Raw genomic sequence first — 23,805 nt, 5'->3', positions numbered from 1 at the left:
AATAAAAATAAAAGTGGTCCAAAAACTAACCCTTGTGGAATACTGTATAGTATGTCATGTTTCGTAGAGGTACAGTCACCTAATTTTACAAAAAATGCCTTCCAGTAATGTATAATCTGAGCCAATTTAAGACAGTGCCTGAGAGGCCTATGAGGTTCTCAAGTCTGTTCAGCAGAGTACTGTGATCTACAGTGTTGAAGGCTGCGCTTAGGTCCAAAAGGACTAGGACTGATGCATTCCTCTTATCAGAATTCAGTCTAAGATCATTCACCACTTTTAACAATGCCGTTTCAGTGCAATGACTGTTTCTGAAACCCGACTGATATTTCTCATGCAAATTGTGTTTTTTTTTTTTTTTTTTTTTTTTAAATCTTATTAAAAACTGTAAATTTGAAATTGGTCTTAAATTATTGAGAAAAGTAGGATCTATGTTGCTTTTCTTAATGTAGTGGTTGGCACAACTACACATTTAAGGGCATTTGGGAAATTACAGTTTCTAAGGAGCAATTTACAATATCAAGAACATCATCAATCAGATATTCTGCAATTTGTTTAAAAGAATTTGTGGGAATATAGTCAAGAGAGCTCGTAAAGCACTTTAACTCAGATATTATTTGCAAAAGCTGTTCTTCATTTATTGTCCTGAAGACGTTAATTGTAAATTGCGGTGATCTTGGAATAAAATGACTGCCGTTCAGAACTTACCACATTGTTGTAGTCCCGAATGTGATTCAGTAACATTTCGCGTTGAATCTATTAACCTTTTCATTTACTGTAAGCATTTAATTGTATATTGACTGATGTTGAACCATATTCACAAACATTGCTGAAGTCGATGTATATATAAAATGTTAATATAAGTGCGAAAACAGCTTTGAATGATACTTGCCTAACTTAAAATCAAGAACAACTTAAACCAGCCTAGACGGGTCTGCTGGTCTTAGTTGTTGGGTGGTTTCAGAGGGGTTTTAGCCACTTTTCACCTGGTCAGGCTGGGAGACAAGCTGGCCACCCATCTAAAACTACTTAAAACTGCTTAAAGGGATGGTTCCCCCAGAAATGAAAATTCTCTCATCATTTACTCGTCCTCATGCCATCCCTGATGTGTATAAATGTCTTTCTTTTGCAGAACACATATCTCAGCTCTGTTGTACCTCACAATGCAAGTGAATAGTGATCAGAATTCAGAAGGTCCAAAAATGACAAAGGCAGCAAAAAAAGTATTCCTTGGCTGTGTTCACACCGCAGCTGAAAGTGGCCAAAATCAGTTTTTTTTTCACTCACATGTGACACTTACAGTATCTGTTAATTGGATGACCATGTGAACAGCCAAAAGCACTTTGAATCTGACGTCTTCATTTCAGATTTTTTCCAATGTGCCTTCAGTGTGAACAGCCAGGTCAGATTTAATGTGATTTTTACATCAATCTAACTCAACATTTGTCATTTGTGCGATTGATTTCTGGCATATAGACGTGTTATAGTTTAAAACTTTTAATAGTGAGTCATATCTTTTCTATTTAATGCATTCTGTTCTTTTTTAAGGAAATAAAATTAAATTAAAGGCTCAACAGTTGGGTTCAGAACTACACGTAGTAAAACATGCACGTGAAAAGATGCAGAGATAAATTTATGTAAGTGCTCTACTCATGTCACTCGCACAGAATACACAGTTTCTATATTTCTCAAACTGCATCAAAACGTGAATGCAAGCAAGTCAATGGAAATCTGAAATAATTATAGACAACAACTCTTCTTACCATGTTATGCTGTTTTTCCTGCTGTCCTTCATTTTATGGTGTTTTCCACTCTTAAGTAATATTACACTCTGATAGTTAAATTGCACCATACGAAAGCAAATTACTTTATTTAAAAAATACTTTATCCACCAAGATGGTCTTTCGCCATCACTTGCTGACATAATATTAGATAGGCATAAAGTGTCCTATCCGCTTAAAAAAACAAACTGCTAATTACATTTTTAAATGCAATTTAAAATATTATCCATATTATAGTATTGAAGATGCCAGAGTTTGATACATATGCTCAGGGAGTGTTTTACACATGCGGGTCAGTTAAAGAGCATCAGCTGTTCAGACTAGTATCTGATATGGGCTACTTTTAAAATGTCATGTGAACAATCTCACAAAAATCAGATTTGAGCAGAAAAACTGCATTGTGAACATAGCCCATTAGACACAAATCCATATCTTCTAAAGCGATATGATAGGTGTGGGTGAGAAACAGATAAATATTTAAGTCTTTTTTTTTACTATCAGTCTTCACCTTTGACCAGACCGTGACTTGAATGTGAAAGTGAAAGTCAATTCCACCAGAAGTAAAAATGAAAGTGTAGATTTACAATTAAAAAAAGGACTTAAATAGTTATCCCTTTCTCACCATCATACCACTCCTAAAGATATGGATTAAATCACTGGAGTTTTATGGATAACTTTTATGCTGCCTTTATGTCCCTTTTGGACATTCAAAGTTCTGGTCACCATTCACTTACATTGAATGGACCAACACCATTCTGTAAATTAAAGAAAGTCATACACATCTGGGATGGTATAAGGGTGAGCAAACGATGAGAGAATTGTCATTTTTGGGTGAACTATTCTTTAAAACCAGTTTAAGATGGATTGCTAGTCCTTGCTGGTTTCCCAACCTGCTCAGGATGGTCTGCTTGCTAGTTTTAGAGGGGTTTTGGGCACTTTTCAGCTGGTCAGGCTGGGAAACCAGCTTACACCCAGCTAAACCAGATGAGCACTGGCTTGGCTAGGCTGAGGGACCATCTTAAAACAGCTAAGACCAGTGAACCAGCTTATAAGCAGGTCTAAGCAGTTTTTTTTTTTTTTTTTTTTGTCAGCAGGGACAGTGCACGACAGTTAAGTATCACTGTGCATAAAGTTTGTCACTACTTTTCAAAAAGGTTACAAAACACATTTGCGCATTCTCCCTCTTTCTCTTCCCTGCAAACACACGCACTCACACTAGAGACACTATCCTGTGTTCTTGCTCAAAAGTCAATGCATGAGTCATTGTCTCTCCTGTTGAAAGTGTCTCAGTGGGTTCTTTGAGCCACAGTACCAGCTAAACCTCGGGTCCATTTCCCAGAGCCATCCACCAACCCACACATCAGACCCTAAACATTAAAGATCCATCCACAGCTGCACTGGCACAAAATATTTGCAGTTAAACTGCCTGACAATCTCACTTAACTAATGGCTCAGCCCACCTGAACTCGCCTCTCACATCTTTATTTCACTCTCTGTATGTTGTCAGAAACATATGTGAATAAAAATCTGTTGTCTGAATGCTTTTTGTTTTTCATCTGAAGTGGTGATCAGTTATTTGTAAAGACAAATCAAACCCATTTATCAATCCTCTCATACTGGTCAATGGTCTAAAAAGCCACCTAGAGCTTAAAAATAAAAGTAATATTTAATTAATTGAATAAAATTAATTAATCAATTGCACATTTGCAAATGACAAAAACAACACTACATTTATATCAGACACCTGTAATGCCACCTCCACTTTATCCAATAATTGTTGTAGTACATTTTTATATATCAATATATATATATAAAAAATTATATACTGTATAAAACTAGTTTTATATTAAAATATAAAACAAATATGCAGCTACAATTTTGGTTTTATGTCTTTGAAATGTACAGAAAAGTATAATATACATTGTGTGAATTGATTCTTCCAATAATCATGTTCACTGCAATACTGTCATAACATTGGCAGTGCTTGTTTTACAGCATATGTGGCTCTTTTTATTCTTCATTCATTCCACTGGACAGTGATTAACTGAGACACAGGCAACATGCTCTGAGGCAGACACCATAGGCCAACAGTTCCACTCTACTGCTGGGCAGCTCACCATGAAGACATAGTAATTAGTAGCTTCTAATGGATGCATGTCATTAGTATTAGCTGTGAAAAACACATTGGGGAGAGTAAGAGGTAGGACAGTGTATTAGAAGAATTTCACAAGGCATTTAAATTTAATCTCATGCTAAGAATGAGAAATTTGGTTCCTGTTAATCTGTAACATCAGTTTGAGGGCTCTTCTTTACTTCATAAAACAGAACATTCATGTTCCTATTTCATATTCCACTGTTTTGTCTACATAGTTGTGAGTGTTTATGTTGCTGTGTTTTCAGTCTGATGTTCTGTTTGATTAAAGTTTTGTTACTCCGGTTCCCACATCCTCCTTTGCCGAACTGTTACACTGGTGCCGAAACCTGGGAAAGGAGGAAGGGCACGCTGTCCGGGAAGCAGAGGAGCCACTGCCAGGAGAAGGAGGAGCCGTTGCCGTCCGCCAGGGGATGGCAACCTGGCCTGAAGAGTTCAAGGTGTTGACTTGGCCTCCAAATTCCCCAGATCTCAATCCGATTGAGCATCTATGGGATGTGCTGGACCAACAAGTCCAATCCATGGAGGTCCCACCTCGCAACTTACAGGACTTAAAGGATCTACTGCTAACATCTCGGTGCCAGATACCACAGGACACCTTCAGAGGTCTTGTGGAGTCCATGCCTCGATGGGTCAGAGCTGTTTTGGTGGCACGAGGGGGATCAACACGATATTAGGCAGGTGGTTTTAATGTTGTGGCTGATCGGTGTATATATATATATATATATATATATATATATATATATATATATATATATATATATATATATATATATATATGTATATACACACACACATACATAGTTGTATGATTTACAAATGGAACAGCTGGAAATTAAATGTAAATAATGATGATAAAAAATTATTTTAGTAATGATGCTCTATCAAGCTTTCACACTGTGTATCCATAGCAACCACAAAATGTTCATCCTTTATGTTCCTCTGTCATGAAAATCCACAAATTAACTTTGGAAAGAATAACATACTGTAAGAAAACTGGATTGAAGGAAAATCCTGCTTAATAACAGCTCTTCGGCTGATTTAAAATACCATTTTCCATTATTAAATAAGAGCTGTTTTTGACAGACAATTTCAACAAATAGCTGAACATTTATAAAAGAGTGAACAACTGTTAAAACATTTAGTGTTTCAGTGGCGCTTGGCCCTATGATATTCCATGATTTACTGACATCATTTGTTTTTTGTCGAATTCGACTGTCCCCATATTATACTGAAAACAACATATGCACTTGCATATAGCTATACTATAATAGAAAACCACTTAAAATAAAGAGGTTAGCATTGCTACATCTATTTGCCACATTTTAATTCATATCTTAGAAAACAATAATTTCAGAAGTCTCATATGCATATTAGAATGGCAGCCTTTTTGCCCATTTTGTTTAACAGAAGCAGCAGGAAAAAAGCTCCTTTTTTAAATTGACCACATCCATCCTGAAACACTGGTACAAAGATGGGGCTTTTTGGGGTGATCAGCTTAGAGAGAAAAAGACAGAAGCATGTGGATCGATAGTGACGTTGGTGGAGGGGTGCGAGCGTGCATGAGCAGAACAGGAGGTCATCAATGTTGAAGGGGCGGCGTCTCCCTCTTCCGTCTGAAAAGTCGGCAGAGCTGAAGGGGAGGGAGCACAGGACGACGCGATGAGTCACAACAACCAGCATCAGTACGCCTGGTGTGAGATGAGGAGAGAGAGAGACAGATACACAGAGAATGAAAACATGTCAAATTAAATAAAAACAAATCATAAACCCTACGTTAGGTTGGCATTTTCTTTAAGGGCCCTGTTGGATGGAGGATGCTTTTTGCTGAATGCAGGGCCACCTTACTATTAGCTGATATCTGGTTAGATCAACAGATAATCATTACAAAACTTATTCCCCATTCCTGTAATTATCTTGAAAAAACACAGGAATAAAACTAAAGAAGTGAGGAAATATTTTTATGATTGTGATAAGGCAACTATCAAATGAGTTCCAACTCATACATAAAATAAAAATGTGAGATTAAAATGTATTTTGTACATCATTTAACTATGACTTAATAAAGTCTATATATTAACTTAATAAAAGACTTTATAATTTACTAAATGTAAAGCTTGGAAATCTTTTTACACTTTACATAACCCATCAAACTCTTATTTCAAAAGATCAACGAAAATTAAATTTTCATGATATTACCCTTTTAAAATAATAAACACTCTAGGAAGATAGTGTGGCAGCGGGGGCGTGGTCAAGCGTCCGTCCGGAGAGAAAGTGGTAAGGGCGCTTGCACCTGAGCTAGATTATGTGTAACACCTGTCTCTAATTCCAGTGAGTATGGGGAGAGTTTGTGAAGTTGTATAGCACTGAAGTGGCTGATTAAAAGTCCTACCTGATCCTGGAAAAACCTGCTTCCCTGTGTTCTCCTTCCCTTCTGTTTGTGAGCTGTTACACTGGTGCCGAAACCCGGGATCTTGAAGTACGCCCCATGGAGTCCTCCCAGTTGGCAGAGATCCTCAAATCCCTCACTGGCTTACACCAGTCCCACCAACAATCCCTGCTTGAGCTTCGGTAAGATCAAGATCGCTGGTTCTTCGAGATCCTTCGTGTTCAAGCAGAGGACCGTCATGCGATCCGGATCCTTCTCAGCCAGAAGATAGCCCCAGTTCCTTCCGTTGCTGTCCGGGGAAGCCCAGCTCGCAACACAACAACTGCCAGCTGCGAACCTCCTGGCTTATGAGGACCTGAAGAAGACCATCCTGCAGCGGGTTGGCCGCAGTCCGGAGCAGCATCGCCAGCTCTTCCGGTTGATTAAGTTGGAGATGACCGGCCACCCGTTTGCCTTCACCCAACGGCTCCGAGACGTCTGCCGGAGATGGCTGCTGGCGGGGGATCACGACATCGAGGGAATAACCGACCAGGTGGTACTGGACCAGCTTGTCCATCAGCTACCGTGAGGAACGGCGGAATGGGTCTAGTGCCACCGCCCGGCGTCACTGGAAAAGGCTGTTCGTTTGGCGGAGGACCATATGGCGGCGTTCCAGAGGATGGAAGAGCCCTCCCACTTTCTCTCCCCTCCCCCTGTGTTTTCCCTGATCTCTTCCCCCTCCCCTCCTCTCTCTCGCTCTGCTCTTTCCCCAGAGCCCATTCCTGCCCTGCGGAAGCGAGGAGTCCCACCACCGAAGCCAGTTCCCTGCGCACGGGGTGTTGCATCGCCCACAGCAGCGACAGTGCCCCGCTGCACTCCCCCTCAGGTGGAAGTGTCCGCCGACGCAGGTGCGGGCATGACGCCTGGGCCGGTCTGCTGGAGTTGCGGGGATCTGTGTACCAGGTATCAGTAAGTGTCAAGGGGGGTACTCACCAAGCATTGGTGGACAGGGGTTGTAATCAAACCACTATCCACCAACTCTTGGTTCAACACGAGGCTTTGGGCACCGCTAAAACGGTGAGGGTGAAGTGTGTGCATGGGGATATTCATAACTACCCTGTGGTGACCCTTGTGATTAAATTTCGGGGAACAAAATATAGAGTGGAGGCCGCGGTTAGTTCCCGCCTCACCCATCCACTGATTTTGAGGACTAATTGGCCTGAATTTAGAAATATGCGCGGATGGGTCCTGCACTAAAGCAATGAGATGTGAAATGTGCGATTCTTTGCCAGGGGAGGTGGTGCCAGGGCCGTCTTCGTCTACTCCACGTCAGGATGACGTGAGGGGGGAGAGGCTGCAGCCCCTCCTGTCCTCAGGGGATTTTCCGAAGGGGATTTGCCTTTGGAGCAGTCGCGAGACGAAACCCTCAAGCACGCCTTTGACCAAGTGAGAGTGATCGATGGTCAACAACTCCAGCCGAATGTCGCCCTTTCATATCCTTATTTCGCAATTATAAACGAGCGGTTGTACAGAGTGACACAGGACGCTCAAACAAAGGAAGATACAACCCAGCTCTTAATACCACAGAGCCGTCATGTTCCAGGCGGCTCATTATAATCCCATGGCGGATCATCTAGGGGAAAGAAAATCACTGAACCGCCTAATAGCCCGTTTTTATTGGCCGGGCATTGGCACCGATGTCCGCAGGTGGTGTGCGGCATGCCGTGAATGCCAGGTGGTGTATCCACCAGCCACCCCAGAAGCGCCATTGCGCCTTCTTCCGCTGATTGAGGTCCCCTTCGAGAGAATTGGAATGGACCTTGACGGGCCATTAGAGCGGTCAGCACGTGGACATCACTTTGTATTGGTCCTAGTGGATTATTCAACGTGATATCCGGAAGCAGTGCCTCTGCGCAACATCTTAGCACGCAGTGTTGCAGAGGCACTCTTCAAAATAATCTCCCGGGTGGGGATTCCGAAAGAAATCGTCACCGATCAGGGCACAAATTTTATGTTACGGACACTACGCAAGATTTATGAATTATTGGGCATTTAATCAATCTGCACCAGCGTTTACCATCCACAAACAGATGGCCTGGTGGAGCGATTTAATAAAACCCTTAAAAACATGATTCGTAAGTTCGTGTACGAGGATGCTAGAAACTGGGACAAATGGCACGATCCCCTGTTATTCACAGTACGAGAGGTCCTGCAAGCCTCCACTGGGTTTTCCCCATTCGAGCTGCTGTATGGGCGGTGCCCGCGCGGCGTGCTTAATGTTATACGTGAAGCTTGGGAGGAGGGACCTTCAACAGTAAGAATGAAATTCAATATGTTCTTGATCTTAGAGCAAAACTCCACACTTTGGGGCAACTAACACAGGAGAATTTGCTCCAAGCTCATGAACGACAGAGCCGACTATATGACAGGGGAACTCGGCTGCAGGAATTTGCACTGGGAGATAAGGTACTGGTATTACTCCCCACATCGAGCTCCAAATTACTTGCCAAGTGGCAAGGACACTTTGAGGTCACACGACGAGTGGGGGATCTCGATTATGAGGTAAAGCAAACTGATAGAGGGGCGCACGTCAAATATATCACCTCAACCTCCTGAAATTGTGGAGGGAGGTGGTCCCTGTGACGTTGGCTATGGTAGTCCCGGAGAGGGCGGAGCTCGGGCCAGAGGTGAATACAAAACAATAAATTCACTTGCGGAGACCACCTCTCACTGTATCAACTCGCAGAGGTTGCCAAGTTGCAAAAGGAGTTTGCAGATGTGTTTTCCCCTCTACCGGGTCATACGAACCTCATACAGCACCACATCGAGACCGAGCCGGGGGTGGTGGTACGTAGCCGTCCCTACCGATTGCCCGAGCACAAAAAGAAAATTGTCCGGGAAGAATTGGATGCAATGCTCGATATGGGGGTAATAGAGGAATCCCACAGCAATTTGTCCAGCGCGGTTGTTCAGGTTCCTAAGAGCGACGGGTCTGTGCGGTTCTGTGTGGATTATAGAAAAGTCAACGTGGTGTCTAAATTTGATGCATACCCAATGCCTCGTGTTGATGAGTTGCTTGATCGGTTGGGGACTGCTCGATTTTATTTGACACTGGATTTGACAAAGGGTTATTGACGGATCCCCTTGACACCAATTTCCCATGAAAAAACAGCCTTCTCTATGCATTTTGGATTACACCAAATTGTGACACTTCCATTCGGTTTGTTTGGAGCCCCGGCTACGTTTCAGCGTCTCATGGACCGAATCCTCAGACCACATTCGGCTTAAGCCGCTGCCTACTTAGATGACATCATCATTTACAGCAATGATTGGCAGCGGCACATGCAGCATCTGAGGGCAGTGCTGAGATCGCTGAGACGAGCGGGACTCACAGCAAACCCCAAGAAGTGCATGATTGGGCAGGTGGAGGTACGGTATCTGGGGTTCCACTTGGGCCACGTGCAGGTGCGTCCCTAAATTGACAAGACTGTGGCAATTGCGACCTGCCCGAGGCCCAAGACCAAAAAGGGGGTGAGACAGTTCCTGGGGCTGGCTGGCTATTATAGGAGATTCGTGCCTAATTATTCGGATGTCACCAGCCCGCTGACTGATCTCACTAAAAAGGGAGCTCCAGACCCGGTCCAGTGGACAGAGCAGTGTCAACAGGCATTCATGCAGGTTAAAGCCGCACTTTGCAGGGGGCAGCTTTTACATTCACCCGATTTCTCTCTCCCTTTTGTCTTGCAGACGGACACTTCAGACAGAGGGCTGGGGGCCATACTCTCGCAGGTGGTGGAGGGGGAGGAGCGCCCGGTGCTGTACATTAGCCGCAAGCTCTCGCTGAGGGAGACTAAGTACAGCACCATAGAGAAGGAGTGTCTTGCCATCAAGTGGGTGGTCCTCACTCTCCAGTACTACCTGTTTGGGGCAGGCCTTCACCCTCTGCTCGGATCACGCCCCACTCCAATGGCTCCACCGCATGAAGGATACCAGCGCGTGGATCACCTGTTGGTATCTGGCTCTTCAGCCATTTAAGTTCAAGGTGGTCTACAGACTGGGAGCGCATATGGCTGTCGCCGACTTCCTTTCCAGAAATGGGGGGGGAGTGGTAGACAGGCCGGATGTCTCCCCGGCCTGAGTCGGGCGGTGGGGATATGTGGCAGAAGGGGTGTGGTCGAGCGTCCGTCCAGAGAGAGAGAAAGTAGTAAGGGCGCTTGCACCTGAGCTAGATTATGTGTAACACCTGTCTCTAATTCCAGTGAGCATGGGAAGAGCGGCATATAAGCAGCCACACCACCAGCAGAGAGAGAGTCTGGCACAAGGAAGGCCACGGTGCTCCTGAAGCTGCTACATTTAATCTGTTATGTTTGTGAAGCTGATGTGTTTAAGTTACTATGTGCCTGTGAAGCTAATGAGTTTAAGTCTGCATGCCTGTGAAGCTGACGAGTTTGTGAAGTTGTAAAGCATTGAATTGGCCAATTAAAAGTCCTACCTGTGCCTGGAAAAACCTGCTTCCCTGTGTTCTCTTTCTCTTCTGTTTGTGAGCTGTTACAGATAGATATATGGATGTTTTTAACATTATGAGATACATCTTCTGATCTTAAGTGATGATTCATTTCTTTGTCCTCACTTCTTTGGTCATGACTCTTTATTTTCCTCATGAAAAAGAGATGCAGAAGCAGGTTTCACTCTTTTATTTGCTTTTAGTAATTCTTTTTGTGTGTGTGTGTGTGTGTGTGTGTGTGTGTGTGTGTGTGTGTGTGTGTGTGTGTGTGTGTGTGTGTGTGTGCTCTGAAATATTAGCCTCTCACTACACAGTATGTATCTCTCTTATCAATCAAAACGCCTTCCAGAGAGCACAACACATCAAGCGATGTCTTCTTTTATCTCTGTATAAAGGGAAATGGAGAGGTATGAGCAGAAGAGAGAGCGTGGAGAGCTTAAGAAGGGGGAGAAGGCAGGTCAGGGCGTAAAGAATGGATCATGGTGTGGGAGGGAACTCAAAAGGACTTTGGGACTGGCCTCTTAATACTCCTGCCAAATCTCACTAATTCAAGCACTAGACTTCATTGTAACAAGGTGTAAATACAAGAGTGTTAAATACAAATGAACACATAGCTGGGAAAGAGCAATTTTTGTAATAGTTTTTATGGGCATATTGGGCCAAACAGTAAGGTAATGATCTGCACACAAATAATACTCTTCCATCACCTTATTACATATGTTTGGGGAAACCACAGATGTTCCGGCACTGAGGACTTCCTCAATGTGACTCCCCAGAAGAATAGCAAAACCTGACCAAACCAGTGTGTTAGGACATTCACACCAGAACAATTTACACAAATTCAAAAAGTGACAAAATAATGTCTTAATTAATGTCATATACCTAAAAATATCAAAATGTTTATTTGAATGTTTATGGCTTATATTAGGGACAATAGATCTGAATGCAATGTGCGTGAAACATTATTAAACAGTGTGTAGAAAAAGCCAAAATTTTAGCCTAATGAATTTACTTTCTTTACTGTTTTAGAGGTTTTTTTCTAGCCATTAAGCCATTAAGACATCTCTCGCTTTCCTCTAGTGCATAAAAACAGAACAGCAGGTACAGAACCTCCTGCTCTTCTGTTCCCCTAAACTGTGCTTGAATTGGGTGGGGTGTAAATCTTGCCCCCGTCTAGGGTTGTCAAAACATAATTTTTTCTTAATGAAGCCAAATTTTTAATTCTATTTTATTTTGGGGGTTTGTCCCTTTTTTATTGACAGGACAGTCGAGAGGTGACAGGAAAGGATAGGGAGAAGAGGAGGGATGGGGGTTGTCATTAGGAAATAACTCAAGCTGTATTTAAACAAGGGCCTCCCTGCCAGGTCACATCTCTGGCATATTGGGAAGTTCTAAACACTTTTTTGATAATCCATTACATTATCAAGGTAATATTAAAATAACATGTTGTTGTTAGGAATAATGCAGTACAAAAATATGTGGCATTCTCCTTTCTGTCTGTTGTCTTCTTCCCTGTTAGCTATATCCCCTTATGAAAATGAATCTGGTCTGGTCTTCTACTGTCAAGTTCAGATAATGGTGCAGAGTAGACATGAACAGTGATTTGTAACTTGCTTAGTGGCTAGTCCTTTAAATGTTGCCGAAAAAATGACAAATGAAATTGGGCTTTCAAAATAGAAAAGAGAGGAGAGAGGGTGAAAATGGCATGAGGACAGACAGGGTTGAAAAAACATTCAACTGAATTTTGCATAATTCATTATTAGAAATATTGTTATTAAAAATAGATATTATTTATATTGCCTTGTTGTCACACTTTTTACTTAAGAGCATTTTACTCAGGTTAGGTTTCATTTATGCTTAGCCACATACCTTAAAGTCTTGGCTGAAAAAAAGCTAAACATTTCCACCGTTATTACCCAGAAAAAAAAAAAAAAAAAAAAAGAAAGATACAGTTCACTGAACACACAATGACTTATTGCGACAACCTGCCCCAATAGTGGGGGCACTAAACCAGTGGCATACATTTCATGTGAACACTGGTAGGGGATGTGTCCCCAGATGAAAATATAATCTAAGTATACAAAAGATCTTATGGGTCACAGTGCAAAAAAAATAAAAAATAAAAAATAAATAAATACTTGATGTATGAACTTAAAATACATGAAATTGTATTGTGGTAATTTTACTCAATATTTCTACTCTATGTTTCAATGCCTCTCAAGGCACCTTTTCAGCCAAATGTCTGCCCCACCCACAGTTCCAGTAGTTATACCACTGTCTATGCCTCTCTTTGAATCTATGCCAGCTATTCATTTTTTTAGAAAAGAAAACAAACAAAAAAATTTGTGAAGCACAGAACAATTCATTAAAAAACAAAAAAAGGACAAGGTAATGTCTAAAAATAATAAAAAATAATAGGTCATTTTCAACACATGACATTTTCAACACGTAATAACCTACCCAGACTTTCATGAAAAATACCTTTATCCCACAAACACATTTAAACCTTTCAGTAATAAGCCTTTATTCAAAATATAGCCTAGTTGACCATTGCCTGAATGTATGCCAGTGTGGTTTGATTATGTTTGCTTGTTTTTCAGTTGCTATAACAAAGATATAATGATAGTGAACATTTACCTTGAGAACAGAATTCACCAAAAATATTCTATTTTAAGAGGGTTTTGAAATAGGTGGTGGAAACCAACATACAAAACAACTGCTGGAGAAAATATATTTGTGTTACTGCACTATTTAGAGAAGATCTCACTGTTACTTAAATACAGCCCTTGTGACAGCAGCATTATTGTATTTCTATCTAAAAGAATATTTTTATACATAAATGCTCCTTTGGTTTAGGGGGCCCCAAAATAGTCCTGTGCCCAGGGCCCAACATTTGGTGCAACGCCCCTAATTATACAGTATGTTTAAACAGGCTTTCATTTCATTGTATTCAACTTTTTCTCAAGCTTCATTAGATATCCAAAGATTACACTGGAGAGCCGACTGTACAAAATGTGACATTACTGAAATACGGTACGAGCATGACAGTAAAGGAGGCCAAAGGGACTGATGATTTTTTTCCATGGTGTCACTGTGCTCAGTTAATTACCCACAAGTGACACCTCGTCAGCTTACCTGTGTATCTGTGTAAATCACTGAGAGGTTTCTCAGCTACTTGGGTTGAGTAGGTGGCATCCCACTGTGCTCAATGCATCTCTACTCCAACTCCCATGTAAGTACACTACATTAAGCCAGAGGTGGAATATTCACACGTTATGAAGCACTTACAACCCCTTTGAGTAACCTAAATTTTGACACTTGCCAATATGCTTCATTAACATCTCATGTGGTCTATATGAATGTGATATTAAGACTTGACAATCTGACATTGTATGTTGATGTGAAGCTCTCTCAATGATTCATTAAACTGTTTCTAATTATAGTGTTATGACAGTAAAGCAATAAAGAGTAATAAACATATTCTACTCCTTGGGAGCCTGTATTGATACGCTAAGCAAAGACATGCCATTATGCGCCATTGATGTCAGGAGCGGACTGGGAAGAGAAATCGGCCTGGGATTTTACATAGAAACTGGCCCAAAAGTTGTTGAGCCGGGGGGGGCATACCACTACCCCCTGCAGCATATCGTGGTGCCATTTTGTGGCCCATTCTGCATAATGCGGCGGCCCTCAGTCCTGTGGGGGGTTGTCGCTGTCTTTTTCTTCAAGCGCTGCCCCTTCTGCATATTGTGGCGCCGTTTTGTGGCCCATTCTGCATAACGCGGTGGCCTATCGCGCCAATTCGGGAAAAGTCCTGGTTCTCCTGATGGCCAGTCCGCCCCTGATTGATGTTAATCAGTAACATCCTCTATATAAACTTTATAACCTTGATCGCTTTAAAGGAATTGTCTCTTCTTTATAACCCATAGTGACATTAAATGCAATATTCCAGCATCAAATGCGACAACCTCTGACTACCTCTATCATGACAAAAGCACAGATTAAGCCCAAAATAGTGTACAAGTCCCATGAGACAGCCACTGGCGGTTGGCTCAGAGCATCTCTGGGGTTTTTTGTACCCAGTTTTTTCTTAAAATTTCTTTTTTCCTGGTCATTGGTTGTGTTTACGTGCAGGGGCGGTAGGTGAAGAGGATTGATGGAAGAATCTGTTTTTAGCTGGATAAAATAAAACAGAATAAAAAATGAATGTCTCTGGCAGCAATTTTTTGTTATGAGACACTGCCCCTTTAAGAAACCTGCCTTCTCCACTGCCAGAGATGGATGTAACAACTCCCTGAAGGATTTGGCTATAATGGGCTTGGCATTTGAAATGGTGATTGACACTGAAGACGAAGTGAGTCATCTGCATTGATATTTTACAGAGTGGTGTTGAAGGCCGGGCTCCCTGGTCTTGCTGGACTGATGCAGCTCAGGGAAGAGAGAAGAGGTGACACTTACAGCAATAAGAGAAAGCAATTGGAGGATAGAGGGACAGAGATCAAGAAGGGCTTCAGTGATCTTTCACAAGATGAAGAATTCCATCTCACATCTTTCCTTGTCACAGGTCAGGGACAGATAGAAGGTTTCATTCATGATGACAGTGAAAAAAAGTGGAAATAAACAAATGAAAAGCATGAGGGAACATGCAGAAGAAAAGGCACAAAGGTGTGCAGAGTTGCTTTGTATGCAGAATGAGGTCAGGGATAAGATGAGACCTTCCAGACTGCAGTTTCTACCTTTACCAGCAGAGGGAACATGAGAGTCACTCTGATTAACAAAGTACCATGAACACTCAGGTGGGTCGTTGCTTCCTGACAAAGAGGTTTAAGTCAACCACACTCCATCAGCCTGTTATCTTGGTTGAAGTACTGTTTGTGACTAAAGCATAAAGCACGCATCAACAAAACAAAGCTGTGGCAAAGAACAGATGACCCACATATATGCAAACAGCGGCACTGCCTTCGCATTCAGCACTGACAATGACAACACAGAGCAAGAACAGACACAGACAGATGAATCAATAGACCTGTCTATCATTTGCTCACTGCAATAAGTGAAGAAGGCCGGCAACCTGAGAATTGGTACAAATTCTACCTGTGAGTTCAGTTACAGCAGGGGATCTAAAATGTCAACCAGGGAAGTTTTGGAAATATCTCCTTACACCAACAGACACACCATTAAAGAGAGAGACTGACTAGAACAGGATCGCTTTTCCTCATCATGTGGTTGCCATGGTGCAATGGAAATGTGTGTGTGTGTGTGTGTGTGTTGGGAGGGGGGTTTGTTACTTTTTTCAATTCTTTGTTTCAGCTCGTCACACAATTCGGTTTACATGTAAATTGTAGGTGCATTAATGTGCAGAACATGTACTGTATCTGTCTGGCACATCACTTGAAAGCTGGTGGTACAATATCTTCCGCTCTTTGGGAGAACAATTGACCTTTTTCACACTCCAGGTTTTGGAACGCGGAAGTAAACGTTTGCAGGGTAAACTTCGACAGCGGTGAATGGGAGTGAATGGGAAATAACAGCAAATATTATTTTCACTTGCCTATTTGCTCCAAGACCAAAATAAAAAATCCACTATTACATTTGAATGACTTTCCAGAAGAGTTAAAAAATAGAGAGCAATGGATTAAGACAGTCAACCTTTATTCTTTTAACGTGTCACTAGTCCTGCAAAACCTCACTGGTGTGATGATATTAATGCTGTCACTGGTGTGATAATGCCAGTAGTTCTCTCACTGGATTCAAATGTGCTGTGATGGTTAATTGTACAACAGGAAAATCGCAGCACATCTCAAAGCTCACAATAGATGCATTCTACGTCCTCCTGTCTTTCCGAGTTCGTTCTTCCAAGGATGCTTGGCAAGACTGGTCTTAATAAGAACGCAAGTCTGTTCTCTGCATTCTTTGAATTGATATTCACCCCATGTCTTGTGATTCTGGTCGCAAATAGCATTAGCGCCAAAATACAGATTAGTAAACATTATAAAATAAACATTATCTTGTGCAAATATTTTACTTCCAATCATAATCGAGTTGTTATAGCAGTGTTTTAATAATCTCATGTGGATTCCAATCATATAATGAGGCAGAAAGCAGATTATTGGCTGGTGAAGATGATAGCAGGAGTACAGCTCTTCTGCAATTACAGCTACAGAACCGTCAATAATCATACACAAATACCAGAGACTGCATGGAAATAATAGACAAACCATATATTTATGTAATCGTCTATTTATTTACAATAAGTCTCAGCAGTCAACTGATTCGTTTTATGCTTGATACATAATTGATCCTACTATGGTATGGGATGGGAAGTCCCTGTTATGTGGGCACTGAAGTATGCATGATGTCATAACTTCCTCTTTATCTTGACCATATTTGGAATGAGAAATAAACTTGTGCTTCTTCTAGCTTTGTGGAGGTTTGGAAATTACTTATGAAAGAATTACAGCATGTCAGTGGATCATATCATTTAATTTAGTGGAAAATGGACATAAATAATAATTCTTCATGAAGTAAATATGAGAATACATCAAAATGTCTGTAAATGTGCACACTGTTGGACTATTGGATGTTGTTCACTGAAGCCTGCTTTTGACAACTCAAAGGGAGTTTACATCACTGTATAGGTACGTGCGTCTTTATAACGGTTTCATTTTCATAACTCTTGCTTTGATATTTTGATATGTTGACATAAATTAAGAAATTACTCAGGCAGTAACATTTCTACTGTGAAACATTGGCTAAATATCAAAGCTGAAGTATTAGACCTTTCTTATGATGTATAGTTTGTCCCGATTAAATAAGAACTGAATGTTAACAACATACAGTTAATGCAAACAATACTGGCGATCCCTGCCAGTGAAGGAGTTAAATGATCAGAGTGGGCTTGAGTTTCTACATGCATCCAAGAGACGGGCCTCAGAGAGTTTGTCAAACTCTGCTGGGAAATGGGAGTTTCCTCTAAAATAACCCCCCTTGTCACTAATTTGCATAACAAGCAGGATGATTGATGCCTGGTGACAAAATCATTAAATCATATTTATTAAAAATATATTTGTAAACCTCACTGTAGTGCAACTGTGCATCTGGCATAGCAAATTTTTCAGTGAGCAAATAGGGTGGATATTACAAATAAAATAAAGCCCATACCTGCAAGTAAGGCATAAAATTGGGGTTAAAGCATGCACACTAAATTCATGTTCACATAGGGTACCTTGATTTGTATAGTCATTTAAATCATTAAATAAGACATCAATCTCAAAAAATAACTTTGGCTCTGTTCCATAACCTAGTTCACTGCCTTGCTGTTTTTTGCACCTTTTAAAGTGGCATTCCAACTGAAATGGAACCTCATTAGGGACTGATTCTGATTGTTCTACAATGGCAGCAACTCTGTGTATCATACTAATAGCCCTCCTTATACAAATTGATTTCGATAAAGTTTAGTGTTAGCATGTTGTTTAGCTAACAGACGTGATACTCTAATAAGCATAAAAATATGTGGCACACCCAAACATTGGGTAAAGTAGTTTTTAATTAGATCAAACTATTATCACCAATACTCTTGTTATTGAAGGTATTTTATGTATATTTATAATCAACATTTATCTTGCTTCATTTGCCATCTTGGATGGATTGTTTTCACTGAGCGATACATTATGGGATTACATTCCAAACTAAGAATATTTTAGAGAGCAGCATAATTATAATGCCTACCTTTTGAAACAGTCTTTGTATTGTGTGCACATGATTCCTTACTATGCTGCCCTTCATCTGCAGTTTTGGAACAGAGCCATGATTGTTATCATATAAAGGCATCAAATCCACCCAAATAATCAAGACATCCATGATATCCACGGGTATTTTTATTCTCCAATCCATTTTATTGCTAAAAATTACTTTGTATTTATGTAGGTCGACACCATCAGAATGCATGTCAAAACAGAATCCAAGATGGCCTCCAGTAACATACTTGGCAAGCTGGAAGGAATTTGACTGATGGACATAGACCAGGTGAATGCTTAAAATCTCAAACATGTTCTTGAGAAACAAAAGATTGACCCAGAAACACTAAATGCTAGAAAGGGCCACTGGACACATGCCAAATACTGCACTCCAAAGATTCTTTTCCAAAGAGAGCAAGAGAGGGCTAGACAACCAATGAGGTGCCTGCAAAAGGACAGGAAAAGCTTCTGGCAATTACTCTGTCAAGAGGAATTGTGTAGTTGATTGTACCCATTTAAGTAGACCACCAAGACACATGTATTCTCTTGCTCAACATTGCTTGTTTGTGTAGGATCTGAGAGGACCTACCTGACATGCTTCCACGAGTCTATGGAAGAACAGGGGGATGAGAAGGATAGCAGTGAAAAAATTTTTTTCTTCCATCCCCCTCAAAGATGCAGCCCATTCCTCCTTTGCCACATGTTGTGTCATGGATTAGCACAAACTCATTCAGAAAGAGCACTTTGTTTTTAACTACCTCCATTATTTGTTGAGCAGATTTGTCTATTGTTAGTCTGAATAAACAGTAAAGAGCAACAAAAAACACACAGCATTCCTTGGCTATTAATAATCATGCAAGTACCCTTGCAGACAGCTGAAGTCCTCACAGGAAGGCCTAAGTCTGTTAAGAGTACAACATAGGCCTTGTAGTCAAAACAACACTTTCACGTGCCACTGTAAAGCCTCAGAAGCAAGGCCAATGTTTGCTGAGTGTCTCACCACCATCCTGAATGATGGCTGCAAAAATTCTTGTTGACACTTGGTCGACTGAGTGCGTGTATCTGTTTGTGTGCGTGTGTGTATGTAGGCAGTTTAAGGTGACTATATCTACCTCACGGAAGGCCGGGAGAGGAAAAGTCTAAGGCTACTGTGGCCATGAGAAACCAGCCCGAGCAGTTAAAGTTGTTCGAAGATCTGTTGCCTGTCCTATGGACCACCCCCAGTTGAGGTCTCAGAGCACCTGAGACTGCAATAATGTATGCTGCTGTTAGTGGATGTTTTAGTATGAATGTTTCTGTACTGTATGTCTTTGTGGTGTGCTCATTTACTCCCAAGCATGCTGTCAATGTCCTATCAGACAGAGCCTGACAGTCTCCCCGCCCCATGCCACCAGCTCTGCCCCAAGCTCATGAACTTTTTATGAGGCGACAAGGACATGTGTTCATTGGAGGTCTGCACTGGTACTATAACAGCTTATTGTTCACCAGAGTCTGTTTGTGCCCTATATTTTAAACTATTACCTTACTCTCTTGCAAACTTGGCAATAGTTCAGCTTTTCTTTTTCTTTTTGTTTAGCTCTTACCTGTTTTTTTTTCCTTGTATTGTGCTGGTGCCAAACTTAAACCCAACAATAATTAATGTGGCATTTCCAAAGTTGGTCTAAGTCCATTCAAAGCAACCCAAACCATCAGCGATTATGAAAAATGAATAAAGACGAAAACAAACTAAAGCCATCTCGCTCCCTCAAGGGAGGTGTTTAACACATTACCCTCAGCATTAGCCAGCATGTCTTATTCAGGAGCTTTGCCTGTGTTACAAGGATGTGAATATTCTAGCACCTCTTGGGGCGGAAGAAGGGGAAAGAGGTAAAACATACAACTCATACAACTTGGTTTTCTGTTTGGTGTATGTAATGCACTGGGCAGAGGTGGATTTTCGAGAGTTTCACATTAGTTAGAATGTTTGAATCCTTTCATCATGTACTCACTCTCATGCCATCCCAGATGTGTATGACTTTCTTCTGCAGAACACAAACAAAGATTTTTTAAAGCTCAAAAAATCACAGACAGTCATGGTAAAAGTAATCCATACAACTCCAGTGGTTAAATTACTGAGGGTGAGTACATGAGAGAAACAGTTTATTTGCTAAATAATGATGTGTTTTGACCATATTTGCACTTGTTATGAGTGTGCGATAGCTTGATGTGACTGGACTAACGAAAGGTCTGACTTTGGCACACAATTCTTCAAACATAGCCCTTGACATTCGAAAGTGTTGCCACAGATGATTGTTAAAGTTTTCCTCACAATCTGCCAGAACAGTTTTGAGGCAGGTGCTCCCAGGTATACAGAAGCTGGCAGCATATGGGCATTGCAGCCATTTCAGCCCTCATTATATTAGAAATTATACTTATTCTGCAGCGTCTTCTGGCAGCATTTAATAATAAAAAATATTAAAAAACATACAATTGCACCAATCCTGTAAATAAAACTCTCCCAGAAGCAAGGAGGTCATTTAGCTGCTCCATCATGACATGGCGGCTCCCTCAAGATAATGCATACGGCGTAGTGGATGGAAACGTGAAACAAATTATATTTTCTTTAGTCTAATTTTTAGAAATGTGTTTAAAAATGCAAAACATTTCTATGGAAACCCAGCTACTGAAAAAGTACAACAGAGATAACTTTTTTCAAAGTAGCCCTATTGATTCCTGCACCACTGTCACATCTGGTTAACTGCCTTGTTGGGTGGCAAAGGCTTTAAAAGGCATAGGATGACAGCCTGTGGGCTAGGGCTCATTGACCAAGCAGAGGCTGGGTAGGACTAGATCTAATGAAGGACTTCCTCCATCCTCCAGGGAGAGGAGGTGGAGGGGGATAAAGATAGGAGATTGATAGCCAGAGGAAGGGATTTATGTCTGGATGGATGCCCCCGCAGACGTCACAGGGTTTTAACTATGGCATATGCAGCTCCCATCTCCACCCACACTTCACTCTGAGCAGTCCTGCAAAACTTATCTCACTGACAGGCTTTCTATATGCACCAGACAAGGAGTCAAACCTTTTTGTGTGTGTTTGAAAAGGAGAGTGAAAGCTCATCTGAGAATGTCACTGCTGTGCTGAGGTGTGTGGGTCTTTATTAATTAACCTTCTTTTATCCTTTTAACTTTTTATGACAAGCGTAGTCCCTCACAATTATGAGCAGGTCTCATGCACAAAAATATGTATCATGACAAAATCTATGCCGTGACATCTACAATTTAGCATGTTAAAGCAATTGTTAAAATTGAAATTCTGTCATCATTTACCTTCATTTCACCCTCATGTTGTTCCAAGCCCATTTGATCTACTTTCTTCCATGGAAAACTAAAGGAGATGTTGGGCAGAATGTTAGCCTCAGTAACATTCACTTTTATTGCATCTTTTTCTTTCAGCCTGATCTCCTGAACATTATGTACAGCAACATTTTAGCAAAAAAATAAAAAATAAAACAAATTGTGAGCTTCATTTAACATTTTGCTGCAGTTTCCCAGTGAAATGCCCAGCTGGGGGTGGGGGGGGTGATGGTCTACAAGCATTAAATTTTTTAGTTTTTTCAACGATGTGTTAGAGTAATGTTTCAATATCATAACAAAGCAGTGTGAGTACTAGTGTGAAAAATAAATGTTTATAAAGTCATAATCAGCTGTTGTAGTCATGATTTGTGTTAAAGTGAATAAAACGCACAGTTGTTGTAGCGATTCAAATTGTGCCACCATTTTCTCACCCTCACATTGGTCCAAACTCACATAACTTTCTTCTGTGAAACAAAAAAAGCTAAATTTTAGGGACTAAAAGACAACCTAAGTCACCAAACAATCTTCTGCAATCAATCTTTCTTCCAAGAAATGAAAGGAAATGGTGACTGAAGCTAACTTTCTGCCTAGTAACTCCTTTTGTGTTCCACAGAAGAAAGACAGTCTGCATGGAACAACATGAGGTTGAGTAAATTATGACAGAACTTACATTTTTAGGAGAAGTATGCCTCTTAATTAAATTGTCCATGCAAAAGTGTCAAGAAGCTTAAACTTATTCTTCCTCAGTGCTCGTCTGACTAGAAAAATCCAGCTGTTTTCTCTGACTACTCAATCACTGAAGGAAAAGGACAAGAAAAAGAGTGGTGAGGGGACAAAAGTAGTAAATACAAAGCCAGCAGACAAATTCGACACAGTATGTTCAAACAAAGCATGTATCACGACAAATACAATATGTGCAGAATAGGTCAGTTGTGGAGCCCTTAGTGACATACACCGAACAAACACACATGCACATGCCAACCCTTTTAAATTACTGGGAATCTCAGTGCATAGCATTGGTAATAATGAAATGTTGGAGAAAGGATACAGCAGCAGTGTAGTTTTGACTCAGGCAGTAGTTCTGACAGCTGATAATGAGATGTTTTGATACTGAAGGTGAGGGAAAGCTGGAGAGAGACAGCGCCTGTGTGCCTCTATGACTCACACACCCATCTGAGAAACTATACCCCCAACCCCCCCCCCCCCCTCTCTTTCCGCAGGAACTGAGAAGAACTACCTGGGTTTTAGCAAAATGCTTATATTTATAAGCATGGCAGGCCAACTACATCATTCATTATTGTTTTTATCAGAGATGAAAGGGGATGGTGCAGTATCTGTCGTGAACAATCAATGAACCAATGGTGCATTAAACCATAAAAATGCCAAGCAGTTGTACCTGATTCTCAGTTATCTGCCTGTTTATACAAAGAAAAGTGGGGAATATCCCTCTTACGTCGAAGCACCATGGTATTACTTTGTTTATAACCATGGTATTCTTTGGAGAACCTTGAAGTACCATGCAAATACATGGTATTTGAGTATAATAATCAATCAGTTACCCCCTGATTTCATCACTGCACCATGGTGAGGGGCAGAAATTCAGATTAGCATTGTCTTCTTTTCATTGACCAAAAAAAAAAAGGGGTTAACTCCAGCTATGCATGAATGTCCTCCCAAATGCAGAGCTGTTGTTAACTGTTTGTCCTGCATGTACACAGGCGTGCTCTCTATTCAGAGTGGTAAAGCTACTTTCGACCAGCCTGCTAAAACTGGGGTAAAATTCAAAAGATCTGCGATACCAGAGGGCCTGCTTTAATATGCCTAAATGAGAGCAAGACAAAAAAAACAAGGTCAAATCTGATCTGGCACCCTCTATTCAACAGCAGCCCTTGATAGAGTGGGGCCTGTATTTAAAGAGCTCTGCTCGCTCG

At 41.1% G+C, this 23,805-nt stretch overlaps 1 pseudogene; it reads right to left on the bottom strand.

Moving 5' to 3' along the window:
- LOC127439842 (12S rRNA N4-methylcytidine (m4C) methyltransferase-like) overlaps nt 1-23,805 on the bottom strand; it is a 125,924-nt pseudogene that overhangs the window by 60,688 nt on the left and 41,431 nt on the right.

The sequence above is a fragment of the Myxocyprinus asiaticus genome, chromosome 1 (assembly GCF_019703515.2).
Source record: "Myxocyprinus asiaticus isolate MX2 ecotype Aquarium Trade chromosome 1, UBuf_Myxa_2, whole genome shotgun sequence".
In the NCBI taxonomy this organism is placed as follows: domain Eukaryota; kingdom Metazoa; phylum Chordata; class Actinopteri; order Cypriniformes; family Catostomidae; genus Myxocyprinus; species Myxocyprinus asiaticus.
This window is presented reverse-complemented; position numbering and strand designations above follow the sequence as displayed.